General features: G+C 38.4%; 2 long non-coding RNA genes across 9 annotated transcripts; one reads left to right on the top strand and one right to left on the bottom strand.

Moving 5' to 3' along the window:
- Positions 1–61: 61 nt before the first annotated feature.
- LOC147754183 (uncharacterized) lies at positions 62–11,447 on the bottom strand. 7 transcript variants are annotated; one of them, XR_015317432.1, is made up of 5 exons: positions 11,317–11,441; positions 8,991–9,248; positions 8,179–8,439; positions 5,231–5,383; positions 62–608 (listed from the first exon to the last, which is right to left on the bottom strand). It is a non-coding gene; the product is annotated as an uncharacterized LOC147754183 (long non-coding RNA). The 7 variants fall into 7 exon arrangements; XR_015317433.1 differs by having other exon boundaries at positions 9,090–9,248; XR_015317436.1 differs by lacking the exons at positions 8,179–8,439; positions 8,991–9,248 and adding an exon at positions 4,654–4,749 and having other exon boundaries at positions 5,141–5,383; positions 11,317–11,447.
- On the top strand, positions 9,153–16,145 carry LOC147754182 (uncharacterized). 2 transcript variants are annotated; one of them, XR_015317441.1, is made up of 3 exons: positions 9,153–9,282; positions 10,671–11,521; positions 15,837–16,145. It is a non-coding gene; the product is annotated as an uncharacterized LOC147754182 (long non-coding RNA). The 2 variants fall into 2 exon arrangements; XR_015317440.1 differs by having other exon boundaries at positions 9,156–9,282; positions 10,659–11,521.
- The last annotated feature ends 350 nt before the right edge of the window (positions 16,146–16,495 follow it).

Below are 16,495 nucleotides of genomic sequence, written 5' to 3'. Positions count from 1 at the left end.
CGGCTCTAAACTGCCATTAGGGATATTACAGGTTGACACGGAACTTCATTAATGGTGTTAGTCTGGGTATATTATATGTTAATTATAACGCGATTTATTCAGCGACAACAACGACAACAAAATCCTTATACATAAGAAATCTGTGAGCAATGAACTGCTGGAGTTTGCATGGTGGATTGTGCGATGAGTAGGTAGTTAGTAAAAGGTGTGGGGCACTGGGGGCGTTAGGTAAGCCCGAAAGCCCATGCTGTTCCTTGTCAACGATCAAAGCGCAGTTCGGTCCGCTTCTTTTCTACCTAAGCTAATAGCTAGTGCAATCAACTAATCTGTTGTCCAAAGATGAATGCGGTTTTTAGATAAGCCCATTCATTTACTGTTAATAAAACGTCAGTGAAACCGCTCACGTTTTGTGCTGGATTATGAAGTTTCCAAGCGAGTACTGATTGTTGGTATGAAGTCGACTTTCACAGGGAAACAGGTTCAACCTACTGTTGAGCCTAGGACACATTTATAACAGTGCGTTGTTCTCTTCCTAAGAATGCGCCGATTTAAGGGGCTACAAAAACAATTGTAGGTTGCGGAAGTAGACGCGATTTTTCTTTCTTCATCTGCAAATATATCCGCACAAAATACAATAATAATTAGTAGGCAGCTTAATGATATTCAAGCCAGCTGAATACGGCGAGCTAAAGTTGAAGTTAGGTGATTTGAAAAAATCAAAACATCGTTTGAGACTCAACCCCAATACCTTACAATTGTGACTTCGATACCCTAACCACCGAGCAACCGTGGTAGTTAAAAATATGCCATTTTAGAACTTAGTCACTGGTTATAGATTAGCCGTAGTCTGTTAACTATTAACGCAAACAATGATTTTTGGCAGACGCTTAAATATACCGGGTACTAAAATGTTTTCAGGCCCATTAGAACTAATAGGATCGGAAATGCGTACTTTCTGTCATTTAAAAAAGCTGGATCGTCGATTCAAATTCGACCTTTGACGTATGCCTATCCTATATGCACGATAAAATATTGGGCCGTTTGGTGAACTCCAAAGGTCCTCTGGAGTTCCTCGCAATTAGTGGCTGTTAGTAAATCTTCTACAAGGAGGACTTGTACAAGAACTTTTTGCGGATATGCTTCTAGGGGGTCTACAATATGTGTTTCGACCTCACAAAAAGGCAATGATCAGTATGTTGGTAACGTTTTTTTTCACTGATCTTGTCTCGCCAGACCTTCTACAACCTGAAATCTCTAGTCGTAGCTTTGAAGGAGGGTGTCTTTAAATTAAAATAGTAATCATATTTACACTACTACACAATTCGTGTTTATATATTTATATTTGTATAACAATATTTATATTTGTTATTATTATTAAGACTTTTAGTTTACTTCAGGTTCGATTTTGAGCTAACGGATGGTTTCACTGATCTGAAGGGACTGCCTAGAGCGGATCGATAGTTACATCACCTCGTTGTAGAACGACAGGAGCTGGCTAATGGTCATATCGAAAGTCAGATGCTAAAATTCGTGGAATGCAAGCCTGATTTGTACGTGACGACTATCTTTGTTTGACCGTTTTCGACCATCATCATCAACCCTGACCAGTGTCATGGTAAAAGACAGAATAGAGAGACATTCTCGTCTGTCTTCGTTCATGACAACGCGATATGCTAATGTTTCGCGTAAATAAACCTTTTTGCAGGTATTTTCAACGACAAGATACCGATCAACAGATACAAGGCAGTATCACATTGAAATATGAAAACCGAGTGCGTGCTAATTCCACGAAGCGAAGTGTAGCAATGTCAGGTTTTGATGCTTTATCTTTCCCAAATTACTTAGATACTGTAACTGGCAGTACGTGCGATTTTTAGACTTAACAGTCTGACCAGGACATCCACCGATAGCTTTCGAGCATTATCAAGACTAGTGCTCTCATTGATTTTCTTTTTTATTTTAAGTTGTGTTCGCCTACGTAGCTTTGCCAAATCGCTAGTACGCGTTACAAGTAAAATCTCTCCTTGCTATACGCTAGAGCATCATCAGGGTGAGTAAGCATCTTTACGAAGTGGTGCCTTCGTTTGATTTGTGAATGCACATCACTGATGAGAAACGGGAGGAGCCACAGGCTCAGACTGTACCCCTGGGCGAGTTGTCTTGCCTGTTCCGGCACCGATTCTTGTTGTTATTTCATAGTGAATTATGACAATACTAAAGATGCCGTTTTAATCCCCCGAACACATTACGTGGCACTCCTCGTTGCACCAGCTTTGCTAGTACGAAGCGTTTTGATCCGAAGGACGATATCAACGACTTAAGCCACTGTAACCTGCTCTTGTAGAGCCACGATCCTCAAAAATCTAACTGAACCTAAACACTCGATATAGAAATCTTCTTTAGGAGCGTGAGTCGTTGCTTTTTTTTGAATCTCAATTTTTAAAGAGAGAGAATTTTAAGAGGCAATTTTTAAAATGTTTTTCTTTTCTTTTTTTTTTCCTAAGACTTTTATCTTCAGGATGAATGATCTGAGGTATTGAGCTACACCATGGTCGAACGGTTGGAAATTCTTAAACGACCACTTAGTTTTTAATTTCATGGCCGAATACCCGTAAAAATCTCTCTTAGGTTTATAGATCGAGGTATACCGAAATAGAACGGTGGTACGAATGCACGTTATTTGCACACCAGGTTGCTCCACGGTAGTCGTCTTTATCCTGTTCAGACGAGCTGAGTATCAACGGCTGTATAACACGCACCCGGAATTTCTTGCAGTGCTGTCATTAATATCGTCGATATATTTTACAAAAATCAAGCATCATATGGGCAAGATGTGGCGCATTTTTGAGCGGTAATAAGAGAACAGGTTGAGTTAGCTGTATAAAAATCGTGACTTCTTTTACAAAATCACGTTTATGATTATTGGATAGCAATTATTTTAACTTGAAAAGGAGCGTAGAGTTTAAAAAGATGCGAGGTCAATAATAATTAGCCTATTGAATTTAGAAACGTTCCTGTGAGATATTAGCCGCTCATAGAGCTTTCTGTGCGTTCCCATTTATAAAGAAATGCAGTTTACACCATGCAAGGAAAGAGTCCCTTTTACAACCCGTAGGTTTTGACTACTCATGGCTTGAAATCCGGCTCACGATAACGGCATTATTCAGTGAGGCTGCCAGTGCGCAGTCTTAAAATTGTACCAGTAATTGGTTGTAAATGTGTAGAAAAATGTTGTCTGTTTTATGTTCTTCCAATGATCTGCAAGTGTGGTATGCTTTCTTCATAATGTTTCGCTATGAGTTCTGTAGGAAATAACAGGCCTTCTCTTCGTCGTGTCATGTACCATAGGGGTCTCTTTAACCCTGTGCTATTCCAATTGACATTAGAGAACATGGTATAATAATTAAAGTCAGAAATACTGCTCTGGTATTTGAATGGAAGTTTCACAAAAAGGGATTTGTGGCCCTTGGGATCATAAGCAATTCTTTTGGTGCTAAAAAGCACTACGCGCTGCGTTCAAAATGTAAAATGAGTATCACTTAGTTCTAGGTTCCCAAAAAATGTTCTCTTTTGCGTGTTGTAAGCGTCGCAGCGTCCTAAGGCCATATGCTATTGGGTTCTCAAGTATTTTGTTTTTTCCAGTGGGCAATCGGAATAGCATAAAGCTAATTTTACACGTAACACTTGGCGTTATTTATAATTGTTTAGTATAACATAATGCGCAAAAGGTTTGTAAGCGCGAAAACAGCAATAACAATAAAGGAAATCGCGCAAAAAGGAGATTTGAACAAGCTACAATGGTATGTTGTCTCACTAAAGTTCCTACTGTTTTTGTTGAAAAATTCTAGCTAAACCAATATATTTTTTTTACACAGAGTTACCAACTAATTCTTCTTACGACACGACGCAAGTATTTGATCAGGAAAAGAGGCAGACATGCCAACACCGTATAAGCTGGAAATTGTGCAGAGTGCGTAACGGATATTCAAATATAATAAACATAAACTTTGTCCAGACGTCTAGAAAAATAAACTGATAACGAACTTTCAAATATGCCTATCTGAGTGCGAGTAGTAAAGTTCGATGCGACCCTACCCACCATATCTGACCCTAAATAATTATTACTGCTTATTCTTTGAACTTATATTTCAAGCAGTACCTTCTATTAACGGTATTTAACAACAAAACTGAAGGGAATTTTCAGAAAACCATGCTTTCGTATTCCATCACTTAACTAGATCTTAGAGACAGACTGTGGAAACAACCTTTGCTTTTTGAAAACCATGCGGCATTACCGTATCAGAATTACCTTAATAAATACATTTATTTTTTATGCGTTTATAATAACGGTTAGGGTCCACTTTTTCATTGCACCTTTCCGCAAAAATCTGCCGCCAAACAACGTTAACATTTACAGCCTGGAGATGACAAGGCAGTGGTTATAGCCTAAGCCTGGATCCGGCTTCGAATGAAACTTATTACGATAACATTTTTTTGAATTTTTCTATGTATCGATCTATTATTTTATATAAACATCCGCATTTAGCCTAGTGCGGATGTTCCAAGTGGGTTGATTCGAATGACATTAAGTCATTGAACGCTTTTAATCCAGTACACCATGGTTTTGAGTTCTTTCCGCCCCCCAAAATGTACCTGGAATATCTTGCGAGCGCTGCTGCTGGAAAATGCACTTTTGTTGAAATGGGTCCGTGCAAAATTACGTTATGATAGTTGTACCTGTTCGATTTCCTGTAAATATATTTGTGTGGACGGCTAAAGATTAATTCGAATCAGTGAGCTTATTGGTAATTTTCGAACGCTTACAGACCATCTGATTACGTATTCGACTAAAAAATATGCGCGGTACACGAAAGCCATCACACATCACACGAGTGTTTATCAACTAAATTTAGAGATACGCAGAGTGGTCTAGGTTTCAAATCGCGTGTAGATACATTTTGCTTTGCTCCAGGAAAGGACCAGCCGTCCGAAGCAATACTTAATGGCAATATCATGAAGTAAACCCAATCAATCTAAAATAGTAATAGCGAACACGAAACCAATGTTGGGTTTTCATAAGTATATCGGAGTTTATATTCAAAATAGCTTGATAAGAGGAAGTGATGAGACGTAGGTTTACCGTTCCTGCACCCTTCTATGAGCCCATTTCATAACTACACAAACAAAGAAATCGATGGTAAGGCTACTTTTAGCGTCCCTGACTCCGCACCGGTAACAAGCGATGTGTAGGCGCTGTCCTGAGAACCCGGAACCAAGAAGTTATTATTTATGGTGACTCGAACCTCTATAGGGCGTCGTCATGTGTGCAGGAAGTAAGCTTCTCCGATGAGAAACGTGATAACCAGAGACGGTCTGGATACCTCTGAAACAATACAATTAGTCCATAATTACTTAGAATCGACGATACGCACGTATGTTGAAATCGTAGTACACGTAAGACTTATCGACATTATGCGTAATAATAAAAAATCAATTTGTAGTTTATCATCTTTATAACCAGGTTGAAAATGTCATCTGCGCGTGTCAACATAGGGGTGCCACTTGGATTCCTATTCTATTCCGACTATTAAAAGCAGATCTCGATGCATTTTTTTTACAAGATAATGTCAACATGACGAACACGTCTCTGCAGAAGCACCTCCAGAAAAGAGATAAAGCTTCTGTGTAGTTGACTGTAACATCATTCACGACACGTTTCTTTAAATAGTGGTATACGTAAAAAGGAGGCCACTGCAATTTGACGTCGAGCTTGTAAATTTTTCGGTCGTTCAGTTGCACCCATCACAGACTCATCTTCACGCGCTGAACCTCAATACCTAGCGCAATCATTGTTATACTTCATCGCCATATTCGCGCACGAGGTTTTCGAAAAAAGACGATAACTGATCTCCTTTTCATCAAGTACCAAGAGAATATGCCATGGATCGTTTAGCATGTCTGTATCAGAGGGACCCACTCAACTCTAGGGTGACTCTACGCCATGATAACCGCACCATTCGGTGCAATGAATCTAATACATCAACATCCAGCTTTAAGGAGCTACTGCAACGTAGTATATCCATCCAGTTTAACCGAGCAGCCACGGTCAGAGAGGTTCGGATTGGTCGAAAATCATTAAGGTAGTTTGAGATTTTCTGCAAAACACTTGCTTAAATATCACAAAGCTTTTGCCAAATAATATGTTTTTTTTTTTAATGCACAGTTACATTTGCCGTGTCCGGTAAATATTACGGGCCACGTAGTTACTGCTTGTGAAAAAAAGTTCACAATCTCGTTATTACTATGATCACAGGGACATGGTTTTACAATAATGTTTCTGACATAGAGCAATCATTTAATGGGGTTGATCTTAAAAACATGTATAGTAGCAGGGGTGGACCAGTTACCTTGTCTCATTATCTTTTTCTTTTCTTGACAATCTATTTGTGATGCGGTAACCTATCTGCTTAGACCTTACAAGCGTTTCATTCGAAGTAATCACCCGCCTAGTGGACCTTGCTGATGCCGAACAAGGCTTCTATGAATGTGGTTACCAATCGATAGAGCTTAATCGATCCTTTATTAATTGAATTAGATACTTGGCTCTTGGTTTAATCTCAACATATCCTCAAAGGCCATTGCAGCATCCGATACCAATTCTGTATCTGGTTGTTTAATCAAGACTCGATACATGAGTCTAAGCCACCCTTATGGAATCTGTTTGCTCAAAAATCTTTTACTGACTTCAATTCCCGAATAATCGTCGCTTCAACTTAGGAATTTGAAAGGATTTTTCTAAATAATAACAGATAATAATAGATAAAAACAGAAGTTAAATAATAAAATTCTTTGATATGTACTGATCTTTCCTTTGGGTTCGTTTTTGCTCACCGCGACGCCCTAGAAAACAAAAATATATCAATTGTCTACAGTTCCGAGTCTTTAGTTGTAACTATTTCAATTTACTTTATCATCCGTATGGTCAAAAGAGTTTCTTGCCAAGTTCTTGCAGTTTAACCCCTGACGGGATTTTTCTTTTTTTTCTGTAAACACCTCGCATGCCTTTTGCATCGCTTCTTTTGTATGATAACAACCCAGTCCTACCAAAATGGATCTGATCTTTTCAAAGTTTCACTAGTGATATCAGTCCACGGAAAGGCCGTTGAGTTTTTAGCGGGCAACTACCGTCCAGTACAAGATTTTACAGACTGCTTAGTTCAAAGGAAAACATAGTCGACTATACTGTGGTTTAATTCGCATCAAGACAGTGTTTTGATACGAAGGGTAAATCAACGACAACACAACCTAGTTAATGGAATTAATGACAGCCTAGCTAACGATGAAGCTGGCTTCATAAACTAAATAAGAAATTGTTTATTGAATCTACGTTTTTTTATTTGAAATTAACGATATTACTTGTATAGAAAGAGTACATCTACCGTTTATATATGTAGCTCAATGTTTGTCCTCTTCTGCTTAGTTTATACTTTTTATTCTCGACTTAAAGATGCGCTTGATAAGCCGGTGTCGGGAATAAGCCCTATGCCGATGACATAAAGCTATACGGTCCCCGCAAGAAGACGGTCGCTTGCTGTGTATTCGTAATATACGGAATCAACAACACGATTTTCTCTGTTCAAGGTTGTGTATAGCTATAAGTGCTCTTGCAGTCGGTCTAAGAAATACACTTCGAATGATAGGACCCTCCTTGAAAGTAATCTCGGTGAAGAATTACACACGAAGAATTGAAGAGTTACAATCACGCTGGAGCTTACTTTGAATCTTCACATTAAGCAGACAATTAAATTGGCGTTAATTTCTGTTGATGAAATTTCCAGATACTTTGCACTTAAAAATCACTTTATATTAATCTCTTTATATTAATAAGGTTTCGTCGTCCCCGAGTGCCTCTATTGTTCTGGTGTTTGGCGACCTTATATGTACTAGCATACCGGCAGCAATGAACGGCTGTAGAGTCGGCCTGTAGGACCACTTTTAAATGCGTGGATAAAGTCAGTCTATCTCTTCATCCTATATCTGATTTGCATTGGCTTCATGCATACAAAAATAGGTAAAAAAAACTACAGTTTTACTTTAATACAGTTAAATACTGGAAAAGAATTCTTGCAATATCAAATAAACGCAGGTTCTACGTTCACCTAGGAGTATTTTTGGTACCTTATGTGGTCGTTTTGGCGATATGCATGACACACGTGTCTCATTAGATAAGGGCTTGATTCGAGATTTGGACTTTGAAGCGGACGAAAGGCTGGTTGATAATTGTGATGGCCGACAATGAGGTAACAGTTGGAAGTGTCTTATACTGTCGTTTTCTTGGGCATCTAGCACACAAATGTTAGCTAAATGGACACAAATATCCAGCCTTGCTCTCACAATGACTTCCATCGTAGACAATAACGGCAAACATGTGCAGTAAAACTGTGCAAGGAAAAAGTAACACTATTTCTAGTTAATGACAGTATGTATTATATAAAGGTCTCATTGAGAATACAAAACGGGTTTTTTGTGAAAATTCAGTCATGAGTTCAAATGACTAGATGAACCTAAAAGATCAAAGGATAACTGCCCACAAATAGTTTCTTACTCATCTACGACGCAAAAATTGAAGTGTTCATACTCTTATCAAACAGCCATTTATCCAAAAATAGAACTCGAAGAAGATGTCATTTAAAGGATAAATAATTGCGTTGGAAACGGAAGACGCATAATGGAAAGGTCAAATAGACCGTAAAACGAGAAGATTTTATCTTTTACAATGGCGGCACTTGCTATTATTAAGGCCGCAACTGTATCATGGAACACGTGTGAGAAAGAAATACTTTTTGCATGAGCTACAGATTGTAAACAGATCATGTTTGCTGGAAAAATGATCAAATATTGACGTATTCTTATTCCTTTTAGTTGGTTTACGAACGTTTTCAAGTTGAACTTCTTATAAAGGTAGATCAGCATTAACTATGTCTACATACACATCCTTCGAGAATGTTGGGACTCGTCCATTTTCGTTTGAATTCTCTCTATACGTATGAATAGTTCTATACAACCGGCAGATTAAGTGTCTTGGTTACCGAGAAGGATTCCCGCTAGACGGTTTTACAACGAATCGTAGCAAGTAATTTTACTGGTGTATCTCAAGACTGATGCCTGGTCGACGAATTTGACGAGATAAATACCGAGCAATCATGGGCAGTAAAGTAGCCAAGCCCGTTAGCCAAACGAGATCGCTCCTGAAAGCCGTTGGATACACGGAGAATGAAAAAGGTTGTCAAAGCTAGCCTTTTTCAAAAAATATTTAACACACCTTTTTTCAATTAGAAAGGACCATGCTTCTAGGAAGTGACGTGACCAAGATGTTTGGATATTCCACAACCGTGGCCGCCTTTCTCTACGGCAAATTTTCGCTTAGTATTTTTGGTGTATTCGCAATCAGAATTTCCAGGAAGTTAAGTTGACTTATGCTTACGGCTTGTATCTTTTATCATCAGCGATAATTCATAATTAACTTGAAATATTTAAAAGTAGTTGTACAAAAATTTAGTACAAACAATATACCGAACGACTTAAAACTAATAGTACTGTAGAAGTAGGGTCAGAAAGAAGACCCAGTTCCGTGTAGATTTCTGCATAGGCAAACTGATTGCCGTTAAAGTGTTGAGGCACTCACGATCGCTAACGGTTCCAAACTTTTAATATATATATATACATATAAACAAAGAGTATAGAATACATAAAAAGAGTGTACCAACGTTGTTAATTCGGAACCAAAAACCGATCTGCTTAGCATAAAAATTTTACACTTGTTAGATAGACATGCAACTAATTTTTTTGAGTGTACGGACAGATTAGTTATTATTGATCTTATTAACTTTTTTTATGTATCACTGGGCCTGTGATTATTAATTTGAGCGAGATTCGTCAATATCGATTTAATAAAAAAAAAAAAACAGCCCGGGTTTTAGAGAGGAGCCGCTGCCAGTAATTTCCAAATATACGTATTCTGATATAAGTTACGTAAAACGATTGCTATATTATTTTATTAATGACTTCGAAGACGCAGTCCCTGATACAAAAAATAAGACAACCAGATAAATAATCTGATTGTGGCATAATAACGAACTTCTCAACATCTCGATGTTTGACAGGGAAAGATAAAGGGCCTCCGTTATGAAATGTCCATCCTATTTGTAAGATCTATATCAAATACTCGCACTCAACATCACTAACACTACATCTTTTCAAAAACAACACATCAATAACTTTAGCTGTTGAAAGCCCATTAAAAGCGGTTCACGATTTCGGGAATATATGTAGAAGGAATGACCGAATAGAGCACACTAAATTATTATATTTTACAAAATACATCAATGGTGGTATACGCATCTAAAGGGTACCAAAGCATCTCTCGTTTATTAACACATAGCCCTTAAAATTTGCTGAGATGCCTGCAAAGAGCGTTCTCTTTATACAACGAACGGAAACTGTGTTGTCGCACACACTAAATAAGCTTTTTTATAGCAGGAAGTTTGTAATTTCAGCTTCAAAACTATTATTCGGAAACGCTTAAACTGTAGAAACAAACTCTTTCGAATGCGGTCTAATAGGCAGAAATGCTTGTTGTTATCCCTATTTTGTCAAAGCTATGTTTACAGGTGTCTATTCGACCAGAAGTGCAAGTGTTCACCGACATAGTTGTATAATACCTGACAGAAAAATCTGCATATTTTTATGAGGATTTTAAACGCGAAACGATAGTTTAGGTAACGGTGTCACTGAGAAAGGCCGAGCTATACCGAATAAGCATGCAAAATTGTCTAAGCCAAATTTGACGGGCTTACTCTCAGCTGATTCTACATGGTTATTTATTCCTAATGTATGGGTTTTGAACTATAATAAATAATACTACTTTATCTAATATGTACAATATTGAGTTTGTGCTGGAAACGATCATACACAGCGTTATGTTTTAAATACGATATCATGTTATTCACGCGGTTGCTTGAAATTCGAAATTACACACTGCGGAAATTCCAAACAATTTATATGCTAACGTTATTATCGTCGATAGTAGAACTAGAAGGACCGCTACATTGTTTCTTTTTTTTTACCACAAGGGTGCGGTACATAATTAAGGCGTCGTCGAAGGACACAGACTGTAGATTTGATATCTGTGCGGTCGATCACGCCGAACCTATTTAGAAGTCATTCAATAAGCTAAAATGAAAATTTGTTTGAATACAAAGACACAAACGAGTAATCTTAAGAGAAGGCTTAGAGAAGAAAAAGTTAATTTGTAACCTCTACGAACGGCAGGCTTTTAAGCGTTGATCTCGGATAACTGACTAAATGTCTACTGCATAGCTTCACAGGGACTGAGCTGCTTACTGCTGAACGTTCTGTTTGTAAACAGTGGTAATGTTATCGCGACGTTGCTTGATTGAATTTGATGAAGTGCGTAAGCAGACAGAAACTACTCGACAGCAACAATATGGCGAGGACTATGGTAATGAGCAAGCATAGTGACAACGATAATATCATCAACAGGTTTTTTGTACCATCTACCCTGCCGGCTTTAAAGATGTCGTACAATAGAATATAATACCAATAGGGTTAATCTGTTAAATACAAATTGGGAAACTCTTAATCCCTATACGGAGGATGTAGCTAAAACGTGTGTGCAGGAAAATGACCTATAACAACAGTTCGCAGTCGGTGATCGGCATTTAATTTTTTCTATGAATGATAAAATTAGTGAATTAATCGCAGATGATATTCCTGTTATCAAATGGATCACTTGAAGCAAACAAAAAAATTAGTGCACGAAGTATTGATTGATAAGATAATGCTGACCATTAGTTTTAAAATTCGGTAAAAAAAATAATTTGTAACTAATAGTAAAATTGTGAGGAACCATTTTTTTTCGCAAACAAGCCTACCTTATAGAATCCCAGGAATGCACTAACTTGAGCTTTTAGATGTTTAGAAAGTCCTTAACTGTCGTAAAGACAACATCAAGATGAAAGGACCATTCTTTACATCAGGGTGCACATACGGGAAAAGCTCTTTACAATTTCTTTTTTTTCAAAATAAAATTGAATACTTTCTCGTTAAATCAAAATCTGCAAACGCCGTTGGGGCAGTTTCTGGAATGATTGCGGCACATATAATGCTTGTAAAAATACCTCATAGGCAGATTTAACTGCACAACTTCATATAGACCCAGGAACGATCTAATCAGAAACATATGCATGTATATGTCTTGGCTTGAAAAGTAAGTAATAAATATATAATACTAAAAACAACCCTCCATGTTAATTAACAAAAAGGATTCAGGTAGTATCAATATATGTTCTAAAGAATCGAATGGCGTATCCCAGCAAAAATCGTCACACTGCAACTGCATTGGTACTTACAAGACAGTAACATAAAAGATGATCCGCTGAATATGCTAATAAACGACTAAATAAAGCGAATTAAATGCAGGCTGTCTAGACAAAAATTTTGATCAAGCGAAGCTTTTTGCTTAAAAGATACTTCACAGAATTTAATGAGATACCTTACCAAACGTACCACTTATCTGAGCAGTCTACCTGACAAATTTTAGTTCATCTAAACAATAGAGGTTACCGAATTTCTTCTATCCTTTTTTGGCGATTGGTAACACAGTACCTACATTTTAGGCTTGCTTTTAGTACGCCCTCAGCGATTAGAAGAATAGCAAGAAAAACCTGAACGCTTCTCAAATATCTCTACTGGCATTGTATTAATTTTTTGTAGCTCTTCTAAAATTATATGTTGTCATAGTACAAAGCACGAACAACTTTGTGCCAGCTGAAACTATATAACTAACATTAAGTCTAACTATATAGCTAACTTCATCCGTATAATTACTCTATATTTTTCGTCACCTATTTTTGGTTAGGCAGTGATCCGTGAGTTTCATCAAAATAGGTAGCAACATGTTGTCCTCTTCATTGAGTTATGGTAACATTTTACAACCAGTGAGGGTATCATGGAAAGAGCATTCGATAAAGTGAGACATTTTTAGTCTCTTTAGCGAGTCTTTTTTCATAACGGTTACGAGATGCGTACACAGGGAGAATGGCGCAGTCCAAAAGAGGGCACGCTTTTACTTGCTGTGAGTTACTATTTTTAGCTGACGTAACCTCCACGCAAACGACATGGTCCAACTTTTGCGAAAGCAACGTCAGAGATATTAAAAAAATATGGCTACCTAGTCTAAACCGGTTATTGCGCTACCAGCTACCTTTTTGTAAACGATGATTGGAAGCGAAACCGCTTAGAGATAAGTACCAATTCATCGTATACATAGGGCAATTATGCGTTAGTGTCTTACGAACAGCAAAATGATTCTCGTAATGGTCAGCCGTACTTTGTCGAGACTTGTTAATGCGTAGGAGAAAGGTGCAATGCAATACATTTTATCATGATCTGTTCACTAAACTTTATTAGACTCGTTCCAACTAGCTGTTTTTGTTTGCCGCCTCTTTCCATTAGTTACAGTGTAACCAGCACACAACCAGCAAACGTTGCTTGTGACCGTGTATATTTGCATTTACAAAACGTATATCTTTGCTGTTTGGCATCGACTCGTTGGGACGCACGATAGTAAAGGCCGTCATCAAAAAATAGTGACTCCACTCTTATCAGACTAAAGGGCAATAAAGCAAAAAGGCAATAGGGCAATGATTATTTGCAGGACTTCTTACCTCCAGAACGATACTCATACGAATAATATATTTATACCGGCGCAAACACGCATTAGCTATGAGTATTAGGGACTGACTGTGGAGTCAGCCAGCTGCAGCTGTGAAGACGCTAAGAACTGATGTCGTTCTGTCTTTTTTAATTTTCGACACCGTGTTCTTCCCGATATCGCCCAACTCCATTAACTGCATCTTTCCTTGTGGGCCTACCAATCGCTCCGACTGAGACTCCTACTGCATCGACCTTTGATGTGGTCATTCGATCTACCCCCTACCTTCTCATAATCTCCATTATCAAATGGTCAATTTCATACAACCTGAACTGCCTGATCCCCCCTGCCCCTCCGTCTGATTTAAGCAACTTTAAACAGCTGCTTGCCCAATTTTAATTAACTTCTCCTGACCTTCCCATAAAAGTCGCTATGTTTACTACTTTAATTATTTCTCAGTATTATTTTTCATATAATTTCATAATTCCGTTCCTTATTGAGAGCGACTTAATATTAGATACTCAGGATACCGTAACTTAACCTGCCTGCTGCACCAATGCATAACGTATGTTACGAATTAAATTTAATTTGGATAACAGAGGTCCACGTCGTTAATCTGAAGTTCATTAACGAAAACAGTCCACGAAGGGTAATAAATTCCTCTGTGCCGAGTGAAGTAATTGCCAACACACCCATTGCAAGGTATATTTTTCAGTGTAAACACTACCTTGTATGCACCATTACGGGACGCCGAATATCGGCTGACACTTTGTACTAAAAAAAAAAACAGGAAAATGCTACGAGTTTTACCACAGTGATCAATACAATAACGTTGATACAACACACCTTAGTGGCGGGTTTATTTGTGCTATATCAGCCCAAATTATACGCTGAAAGAAAATAAATTTTATTTAGATAACCTGACATTTCAATCTGTAACGCTTTGCAGCCAAACAAAGTTCTCCTCGGGAGCTTTAATATAGTGTCGGAGGAATAAGGGTCTACGAAGGGTCAGGATGAACCAAAAAACGCATGTAAGACTGAACAGGATGGTTTCGAATAATCTATACGTAATGTAAAATAAAGGGAATCAACGCTGGTTCGGGCAGGGCAGGAATCGCACGTAAATCTCGTTATTTAGAACGACAGAACGACAAGAATAATTTCAAGATAGCAAGAACTCAGCGAAGAAGGAACCCTAAGGGAGCATCATTGCATCGAATTTGTGAAAGCTAGAGACACACTTTGCCCACCGGCCCCACCCACAGTTCGATACAGACTCGAGAGATTAGAGGCGTTGGAAAATGTTTTAAGCAGACTAATCAGAGAAAGCTGCATCCCTTAAGACCACTGAAAATCTAAACAAAGTACACAAATTGGCAAGCAAGCTAGTCAACTACTCTAATAAAATGAAACAACATAACCTAAGTCCCGGTAAAACTCCGAGATCGCCGAAGCCTGCGGACACTGCCAGCAGGCCAAGAGAGTTAGAGGCGATACGCAAAAGATAACAAGCTCGTTCATCTCGTACCGATAACACAAGGCAGAGCTCAACCGCCATAGGCGAGAGTAAAAGACAGTATGAAAAGGACTTTTTTGCAGAGCTTAAGGAGGGCCCATGGGAAGAACGTTGCATGATGGCCAGGGAGAAAAGTAAATGTGTTAGACGTGCTAAACGGAGCTAAACGTGCCGGAAGGAGGCAGAGTCAACATACTGAGGAAACTATTTCTCCAACAAACAACAGTCACACCCAGGCAAACAACGGACCCAGAGAACGAGACAATAGTTGTCATGGCGGCTGAAATCCTCAGGGCAGCTGAGCGAATTAAGTGAGATCAAGCGTCGTAATCAGACTGCACCTCGCCTGTCGCGGCTAGTATCTTCTTCAAGTACCTGGAAGTAGCACCCACAACAGCCATAAAAGCCATGTACGAAGGTTCAATTCCGATCGCCTCAAAGAAAGCAGAAATGGTAGTCATTTAAAAAAAAAACGGGGTTTTTTTTTATCTGCCTCATAAGCTTCTTGACCAAAGGCTTCAAAATAATCATCAAAGTCAGGCTTTGATTATTCGTTAGTAATCACTGACATATGCTTTTCAGACAATTCGATTTCCGCAAGAGCCGCCTGATCGTAGCAGCGATACAAAGGATGGTAGCTAAGGCCGAACTTATACATGGCTCGGCCTTTAGGATTCGAAAGTCATTTATGACACTATTCGCAAAGGCCAGGAATCTCTTCAAGAGTCCTCTGTGGAGGATAACACATAAAACGACAACCGGAAAGGCTGCACCGCCCTACTTAGTGCGCGTAATATCAAATGAGCTGAAGCACAGAATGATCACAAGAGATGATTATACTTCTTTCTGGGAGATAATCGTTTAACAAATAAAGTCTTTTTTAAATTATAACATTATCTTCTTTTATAATATTTTTTTAAATTTAATTTAATCTTTTGTCCCAAGGTTTTAAATTAGGTCCACCCCTACGAAATATGCCCTTCGAATATATCTTGGGAGATTTTTCGAGCGTCATAAAGCTTGTCGTATACAAAGATAACATGGCAGTTATAGTGCAGATAAAAATGGCTGTAAGGATGGAGCTGTACGGCAAGAAAAAGTGAGCAGTGTCTCGGAAAGGATGATGCAAATAGATCTGGAGCTTGCCTTGGAGAAGAACGATTACATTGTGCTCATAGGAAGGAAGCGTGTGAGAGAAATCCATCTCCACCTAATGCAGAAATAGCTTATGTTGGTAAAGA

Source organism: Varroa destructor, unplaced genomic scaffold (genome assembly GCF_002443255.2).
Source record: "Varroa destructor unplaced genomic scaffold, Vdes_3.0 BEIS01000007.1, whole genome shotgun sequence".
Taxonomy (NCBI): domain Eukaryota; kingdom Metazoa; phylum Arthropoda; class Arachnida; order Mesostigmata; family Varroidae; genus Varroa; species Varroa destructor.
This window is presented reverse-complemented; position numbering and strand designations above follow the sequence as displayed.